Source organism: Notamacropus eugenii, chromosome 1 (assembly GCF_028372415.1).
Source record: "Notamacropus eugenii isolate mMacEug1 chromosome 1, mMacEug1.pri_v2, whole genome shotgun sequence".
Taxonomy (NCBI): domain Eukaryota; kingdom Metazoa; phylum Chordata; class Mammalia; order Diprotodontia; family Macropodidae; genus Notamacropus; species Notamacropus eugenii.
In genome coordinates this window covers 359834764-359843674 of record NC_092872.1, presented here as the reverse complement: position 1 = coordinate 359843674, position 8911 = coordinate 359834764, and the positions used below count along the sequence as shown (strand labels likewise).

At 37.5% G+C, this 8911-nt stretch overlaps 1 pseudogene; it reads right to left on the bottom strand.

Annotated features, from left to right (window-relative positions):
* Positions 1-6617: 6617 nt before the first annotated feature.
* Positions 6618-7640, bottom strand: LOC140525853 (flavin-containing monooxygenase 1 pseudogene; annotated as a pseudogene).
* Positions 7641-8911: the final 1271 nt, after the last annotated feature.

Sequence of the window (8911 nt, the reverse complement as noted above, 5' to 3'; positions counted from 1 at the left end):
ACTGGTCTGGGAGTAGAAAGAGATTTTTGTGCCCAGAATCTTAGCAGTTTCCTCTCCACAGCCACCTGGCCTCCAGTTCCACCAACCCAGTACTGGGGTCTGAGATTCAGATCAGCTGCGTGGGCAAGGCCACCATTCAGTGTCAGATAAACATTAGCTGCCTCAGGGCCTCTACAGAGGATTGAGGTAAGAATTGACTGTTCAGTGCCCCCAGGGGTTTTATGATCCAACAATAGATGCAGGCTGCTGTAGGGGCTGCTGTGGCAACTCCTGCTGCCTGCCTCATGTGGCCTCTGTGACCACTGTCTAAGGCTGGAACTAAGGGAAGGCCCTTCTCCCTTCTAGGCCAGCTGAAAAAAACCCTGTCACTCACCTTTGGCGCCTGTGGGTTGAGGGATCTCTGAACCGCTGCTACTGCGACTGCGAATTCCGCCCCGAGGTGTCCTCCTCCCAGAGCCATGCAGCGCTTTGCTGCCAAGGCTGGGCTGGGCTCTGCTCCACGTCTGGTGCAACAGATGTTTCTTGTGGGCCTTTCAGGTCACCCTGGGGTGGAAATCTCCTCCACTCTGTTGTTCTCCATCTCTCCTGATCCAGAATTTGTTGAGAGTCCCTCTCTACAGGTATTTTATGGGCTGTGTGGGGAGAGCCCACATATGTGTGTCTTTCTACTCCACCATCTTGGCTCCACAACAAATATTTTTGAAGGAAAAAATAAACAACATTAATCAACAGATTTAAAAAAAAGATATGAAAAGCAATGTTCTACCCCAGTGTACCCCAAAAGTAAAGATCTAATTGTTCTCCATGCCCAGCACTTAAGTTATTTGGCACAATAGCTTGACACTTTATATCCCTTTAAGAATGTACACATGTAAAACTTAGACCCAAATGTATATTTAAAAGCAACTAGGAACACTACACCCAGAGTCACAGTGCTCTGTTACAAAGAAATCGTATCTAGATGTCTTGTTGTTTCTCCTTGTAACACACATAGGTTTGTATCTATAATATAATGAGTTTACCTAACTAAAAGAAAGCTAGTTTTGTATCTCTGGCTTTCTTTGCTTTTACATGAAGCCTATAAGAAGCTCCATAGTTGGAGAGATGATGATGTACCCAGGATCGACATTGATGGTATTGTCTATCTACCTGTTCCTGTTGATGAAAGGCTTTTCTTAACTTTCAGATTATGTTAATAATATCATGGAAGATCATGCTCTCTATCCAGAATGGCTTCGAAGCTTTGTTCTTGGTTCAAAGAAAGCTTTCCTTCTCTTGAAGACTGCACAAAATTACAATAAGGGGATCTCTGAGTTTGAAGAGACCTCACAGATCAAGTAATCTGACTTATAAGACTTTGGTGATTATGACAGAAGATAAGCATACAACTACTTTGAGAAGAAATAAAGACTAACCAAGCAGTCAGATACCACAATACCATTAGTGAGATAGCTAATTTACTAGAAATATCCTTCATGGGGAGGTTTAAAAATGTCCTTTGACTTTAGAATCAAGGATCAAAAGAAGAGGTGCAAATGATGACATTGAGCACAGGATCACCTAGGAGGTTCCCTTGAACAGAATTATAAGTAATCTCACCAGAAATTTTCCATTAGATGCAATACAGTATGAGGCTAAGATGAATACATTAAGAAACATAAATATCTGGGTTGTGGTGTTCTCTCTGTTCGGCAATATCCATATGATTTTGGACAAATTTTTGACTTTCTCTGAAACATTTCATTTTCAAAATAAAATTATTACATGAATTGACAAGAGATGGGAATAGATTACTGTGGAAATTCAAATGAACTTTTTCTTCAGGTCCTTTCTGGACTCAGACTATGAAAAACTTTTCTCCACAATTGCTTCTCAGAAGGAAATTTTTCCTTTTGCTATTACAATTGTGGTAGTTTTTCTTCCTTTAAAGTCTTGTCCACCTCCCCTCTGATATCCAGCTGAGCTACAAAAAGGGATAAGGCATTTTCAGTATTTTTTGGAGTCATTCACTTATTTAAATCATTAAATTACTACTCATACAAGATACTCTGTCTCCTGACTGCAGGCATTTTCCCTGACCATCCGTCATGCCTAGAAATCTTTCCCTTTTCATTTCTCTCTCCTATTTTTTCTGGATTCCTTCAACTGCTAGCTAGTAGACCAACTTCTATAAGAAACTTTTCCTCATCCATTTTAACTCTAATAATTTCTTTTTGTTGATTGTACAAACGATATACAATGTACAAATTATATACATTGTTTGTATATTGTCTTTCCCCTTAGAATATTAGTTCCTTGAGAGTGGGGATTGTTTTTGTTGTTTTTTGCCTTTATTTTTGTTTCCTATGCTTAGCACAGTGCCTGTCACAGAGTAGGTGCTTGTTGACTGACTGACTGACTACTCCCAAAGAGCACTGAAACAAGAGACAGGAGACTTAAAATCTTGTCTTAGTTCTGCCACTCATTTATGGGGTAAAAAAAGTTAATTTGCCTCCCTGAGCTTCGTTTATATGATCCACATCTCTTACTCTTGTGGTTCAATGACTCTAGGGTTTCTGCTAGAACATTCTATGTTTTATAATTCTTAGCTTCATTTCAATGACAAAATTTATTATTCCAGTGCCCTCCTGACTCTGACACATTATGGTTCTTTGATTCCAAATGTTCTTCCAACTCTAAACTTAAAGAATTCTAGGGTTACATGATATAACTAGGAAGTAATTTGAAATGATTTTGAGTAGATTTTAAAAAGGATTCTAATTTGTTTGTTATATTTAGAAATTTGCATGTAAATCTAGTATCCAAACCTTGACGAAAAGGAATATTTCTTCTCCCTTGTGCAAAGTAAAATCTGTATTTAAAAAACAGAACTCTAAAATGACAATTATATTGACAGGCAAACTATAAACAAGTCACCCTCTCTATCAGATGTCCTATCTCTATTATGTCTACCTTTAATATGTTGCTATTATACTTTGTCTCCCTACTTAATTAAAATCTTGTACATAACAAGGACCATATTGTTAGGAAAAAATTGCTCCTGAAATCAGCTTTATGTGTAGCAGTTGTAACAGCAGTGTTTAAAGTTGCATTTACTGTCAGCTTTGCAATATTTTTCATTTCTATTTTCAGTTGTTTATTTGGAAATAAATACTTAACTCTGCACCACCTCTTGAAACATCTTTATTCTCATAAATACACTAGTTTGGTGAATTTCATAGAGCATCAATCCTAGGTGCTCTCCTGAGCCTGTCCTGTATTCCAGTGTTTCCAAACATTGACAACTTGAAATTCAGGCAGAGAAGTCGGACCTGGATTGTAAAGTGAGTTTTAACCATAAACTGTGACAATCCATTGGAAAAAAGTGGAGATTTTTGCATAGAGAAGAGAAAAGTTGGGAAAGCTATGTTTTTGACTTCAAGTATTTAAAGGGCTGTCTATATTAAGGAACAATGATATAGACTTGTTCTGGCTGATTCCAGATGGCAGAACTTGGTTGTAGAGAGGCATTTTTCACTTAATACAATGAAAATCTTATTAACAGTTAATACTATCCAAACGTGGAATATGTTGCCTTAGGACTTTTTGGGTACATGAAGTGTTAGAATCCACTCTTAAGGGTTTTGACTGTAAAAATTTCAGGTTGTGTATCTCAGAAGATGTTATGATTCAGTGTTTCATTTATTGTTTTGCTGATGAGCTAAACATGAGAAACTGATGAAGAAAAAAAGCTAATAATGCAGATTAAGAATTTTTCTTTATTACTTCTATTGAGTATTCTTTCTTTTTAAATTTTGATTTTCAGATTTCCTTCCATCCTCATCACTCTCCTACTCACTGAATAAGAAAACAAAAATCATTCAAAATATATTTCTATATTACTCACATGAATGCAAAAAAAGCAAAAATTGATACTTCATTTGCACTAACATCCATCTGTTCTCTCTCTCTCTCTCTCTCTCTCTCTCACTCATTTTTTCTCTCTCTTTCTCTCTGGAGGTGGGTACCATGTTTTCATCATGAGTCCTTTGAAATTGCCTTAGATCACTGTATTGATCAAAGTAACCAAGTTTTTCATAGCTGATTATCAGCAAAAGATTGCTATTATTGTGCACAATGATCTCCCAGTTCTTCTCACTTCACATCAGTTCACATAAGTCTTGCCATTTTATTTCTGAAATCAACCCCCTCATCGTTTCTTGTAGCACAACAGTGCTCCATAATCATGTGCTACAACTTGTTCATCTGTTTCACAATTGAAATTACTCCTCAGTTCCTGTTTCTTTGCTACCACAGAAAAGCTTCAATAAATATTTTTTTCTGTATAGCTCCTTTTCTTTTGTTTGTTCACCCAAAGAGACCAAACATATGCATTGTTTTGTAGCTCTTTAGGCATAGATCTGGACTGCTCTCCTGAATGGTTGGGCCAGTTCACTACTCCATCAACAATTCATCAATGTGTTTATTTTCCCTCATCCTCTCCATCTTTTGTCATTTCTCGTAAGTGTTAGGTGGTACCTCAGAGTTGTTTAATTTGTCTTTCTTTAATTAGTAATGATTTAGAGCATTGTTTCAAGTAGATACCTTCAGTTTCTTCTTCTGTTTATATCTTTTGACCATTTATCAATTGAAGAGTGTTCCCTTTTTATTTTTTTTTAATTTGGCCTAGCTCCCCACATGTGTTAAATTTGAGCTCTGCTCACCTAGGGATGGGGAGGTACTATGCCAAGCTACAATATTTTTTGTGTTGCTATTTTCAAAATGAGTTCTGGGGGTCTGCAAGTTTTCCATGCTTTTATGGTGGTATGATCTGTAGAGAGGTGTGGTCACTACCCTTCTGGTCTGAGCTCTGGTACTTACCTAGGAAAGGCCCTTATCTCTTGCATTCCCAAATGTTAGCACTCCTCTTGGTCCCAGATCTGTGACCAGAGTTTCTACTACCTTGCAATCTACTGCAGGTGCTCCTCTTCAATCTTGAACTGTGACTATACAGAACTGTAAATTGTCAGTAGACTTTGCAAGTCAGCAGCAGTTGCACCCAGTACCAGTAAAGGGTTCACTGTAATCTCTTTACAACAGTTGTTCAACCTCCTTACTGTCTCTTTGTCTATTAACTCCTGAAATTGTTGCTACTGCTGCTGCTGACTGGGCTGCCTCTAAGGACCACCACTGGTGTCCCTGCCATGTTCCAGGCCTGCATCAACCCCAGTGTGACAGACCTTTTTTTGGACTTGCTAAGTTGTCTTCGGCTGAAAAAATATTTCCCTCTTGCTTTTTGTTGCCTCTGCCACTCCAAAATTTTATTTGATGTATTATTTTAAAGACTTTTTATTGAGTAGAATATTTTGAGAGTTGAACTAGGTCTCCAACTGAACTCTGCCATCTTGGCTCCACCACAACAAAACACAGACAAAACTTAAAAGTGTTTTGTGTGTGTGTGTGTGTGTGTGTGTGTGTGTGTGTATTTTTCCAGGAGAGCCAGTCCTAACATGTTTTCCAACACAACAATGTTTCTCCATTATTGGAAGCCATTAAACAGAGACTAGAGGACCACTTGTTGGAAATGTTATCAATAAGATAGTTTTTCAAGTGTAGGCTGGACTAGATGATTTCTTAATTTTCTCAGACTATGTGGATTTACAAAGATGAATAAAAATATTATCCCCAATCTCATGGGAATATGAAACACTTTGCCTGTTGGAAAGTAGATATAAAGGAGACATGGTAGTTGTCTACAATTACTTGAAGAGCTGTCACATGGAACTACCAGGCCCCAAAAGGACAAAGAAGTATGGCAGGTACTCAAGCAAATGAATACATATAGAAGGAATAAACATATAGAGGGAATTAATGTTTCTGAAAAGGGTTCAATTAGAAGAACTCTGAAATTTCAAACTCTGAAATTTCTAAAATAACGCTGAGATTCAGAGTGGTACACAGGCTTACTATGCATACTAAGTGATAGAAACAAAAGTTGAACAAATTCTTAGTTTTAAAAGTTATTTTAATATAAGTATATTTATTATTTTTAAGTCAACTAAATTTCACAATGTATCATTTCCTTCTACCATCATTGGATTGGATCATCCTTTTTTTAAAAAAATGTTCACTGCTTCTTTTATTGTTCTTCAATGAACAGCATAGCATACAACAAAGAGCTAGTATTTAGAGCTTATAGTACCCAAATTTAATTAGCAAGTTTTTATGAAGGAGAAGGAAGTATAGATATTCAGATTGGCATTTCCTCTGAAACTATCAAAATCAGGAAAAGTATTTTATTCCACTGGCATTAGATGCAGATGAAAACATTTATCATAATCATAGCTCACATTTATATAGTGTTTTAAAGTTGGAAGAAAATGGTCCTTCCCATAGGTTGGTAGAATATGGAAGTCAGAATACAGCTGGAGAGGGACAAGGATGGGAAAAGTACACACTGGACACTATTGGTCAATAGGGCTTTCACAGAGTTTCTACAGTGCATTTGGACTCCACGTGGGAAGAATAAGGCCTCAAATTAGTTATCCTGGGAAAAAACCAGAGGAGTGAAGGCTCTGCTCTGATGGAGGATCTAGGAGGCTATGTATTTTTTTCTAAGATACCAAAGGCTTTGGGTATTAGAAAATAAGAAATACAACCACAAGTGGAACCAAAAAGATGAAGACTTTGAGCAGGTAGGAAAAAGTATCTTGAGGCTCTTGCACAACTTGAGTTTTTGTTGGCTTTATTGTCCAGTCCCACTGGGTCAGAATGGCATTCCTGGCTCCATTCCACTTCCCTGGGCCAGTCAGATGGTACTGATGTGAATAAAGGGGGTCAAAGTAAACCTTAAAAGCCAGCAGCAGATCCTCCAGGGGCAGGGACAACAAGTTGGATTTTGCATTGATGAAGAACAAGAGCTCATCTACATATGTGATGCAATCTGTTTGCAAAACATGATTGAAGTGTAAAGCAAACCCAGTAGCTTTATTTGCTTTCTTTGTGTTAATGTCTTCTCTCCTGGCCTCTGGTAGTGGTAGTTTATTCAAACCCTTTAGGACTCCTGTGACCCATTGAGCTTATACTTCTGATATGCAAACCAAAGATCGTGAAGGCTTGATGAGACCAATGACAGCCAGAGCTGGTTTTTCTAAATGTGCAGTGAATATGTACTTATGCAAAGAGACCTGATTATTTTCATCTTTCACTATAGACTCATCAAGGAAAGGGAAAGCAAAAGTATATCCTGTGGCCACGACAATTATATCAATAGGCTCTTCTTCTGGAGTATTCTTAAACACTACAGAAATTTCCTTTACTTTCTCCACACCGGGTTTCATCAGAACCTTCACAGTAATTATACATCCTGGGAGCCCACCATTTAATATAGGTTCTCTTACGAAAGTCTTGTTTTATGGAACCAAACCATAGTTTGCATGATCAGTACAGCTATTTGCCTTTTTGCCAAATAGCCAGTTTACAACTGAAGTTCAGAGGGAATTTCTTAATGTGCTTTGAAATTGAAAAGTGAGTACCATATACCAAGAAAATCCGTGCTCAAGAATTCAATTTATCAGTTATGGACCTCCAGTGGTGCTGAGCAACACCTTTCTAGACACGCGGTTGGCCTCCACAGCAATATCTATGCCAGAATTCCCCATGACAATCACAAGGACTCTCTTATTCTTGAACAGATCTGGATGCTTGTACTGTCTTCTGTGAAAGTACCTACCTTTAAAGGTGGAGATACCCGGCAAAGTATCTAGTGGCAAAAACGGATCAGTGACATAACCAGTGCTGACTATGACAGCATCAAATATGACTGACTTTTGCTTTCATTCATGTTCAGTGGCTACTTTCCACTGGCTAGAGATACAGAAATCTGGACATTTTTTCACATTGCAGACAATGGCCATGAATTGGATACATTTCAGAGAGTTGAACTTCTTTGCATACATCTTGAGATATTCCAGAAATTGGGAGTGTGGCACAAAGTTTAGAAAATCCTCTGAGAAAGGAGAGTCTGAGTAACAGGACATCTCTTTGCTGCTTTTAGTAAAAACATATTTATGTATTTATTTTTAAATTTAAAAAATAAAATTTAGAAAACATATGCTTAAAACTTCATTCTGAGTCCATCAGTTCTCTCTCTTGAGGTGGAGAGTAGCATTTTTCTTTTTATTTTTTTAATATTAATTTTATTTATTTTTGGTATTCTACAATCACTACCATATAACTTAGATTTTCTTTCCCCTTCTTCCCCTCTACATCCCCCCTCCCTTCCTGAGACAGCATGCAATTCTATACATATTCTACACATACATTCCTATTAAATATATTTTCACTATAGTCATGTTGTGTAGAAGAATTAAAATGAATGGGAGAAATCATATGACAAACCAAAATGCAATGCAAAAGAAAATGATCTGCTGCATTTTGTGATTGAATTCCATAGTTCTTTCTCTGGATGTGGAAGGCATTTTTGCCTTAAAAGACCACTGGAAATTTTTTAAGTTCTTGCATTGTAATGAAGTTCCAAGTCCACCAGAAAACCTCTCGCACACTGTGGTCATTGCTGTGCACAAAGTTCTCCTGGTTCTGCTCCTTTCACTCAGCATTAGATCATAGAAGTATTTCCAGACCTCTCTGAAGTCTTCCTGCTCATCATTCTTACAGCACAATAGTATTTCCTTACATTCATACACCATAATTTATTCAGCCATTCCCCAATTGATGGGCATCCCCTTCATTTCGAGTTTTTGTTCACCACAAAGAGTACTGCTATAAATATTTTTGAACATGTGGGACCCTTTTCCATTTTATGATCTCTTGAGGATAGAGTCCTAGAAGTGGTATTGCTGGGTCAAAGGGTATGCATATTTTTGTAGCCCTTTGGGCACAGTTCCAAATTGCTCTCCAGAATGGTTGAATC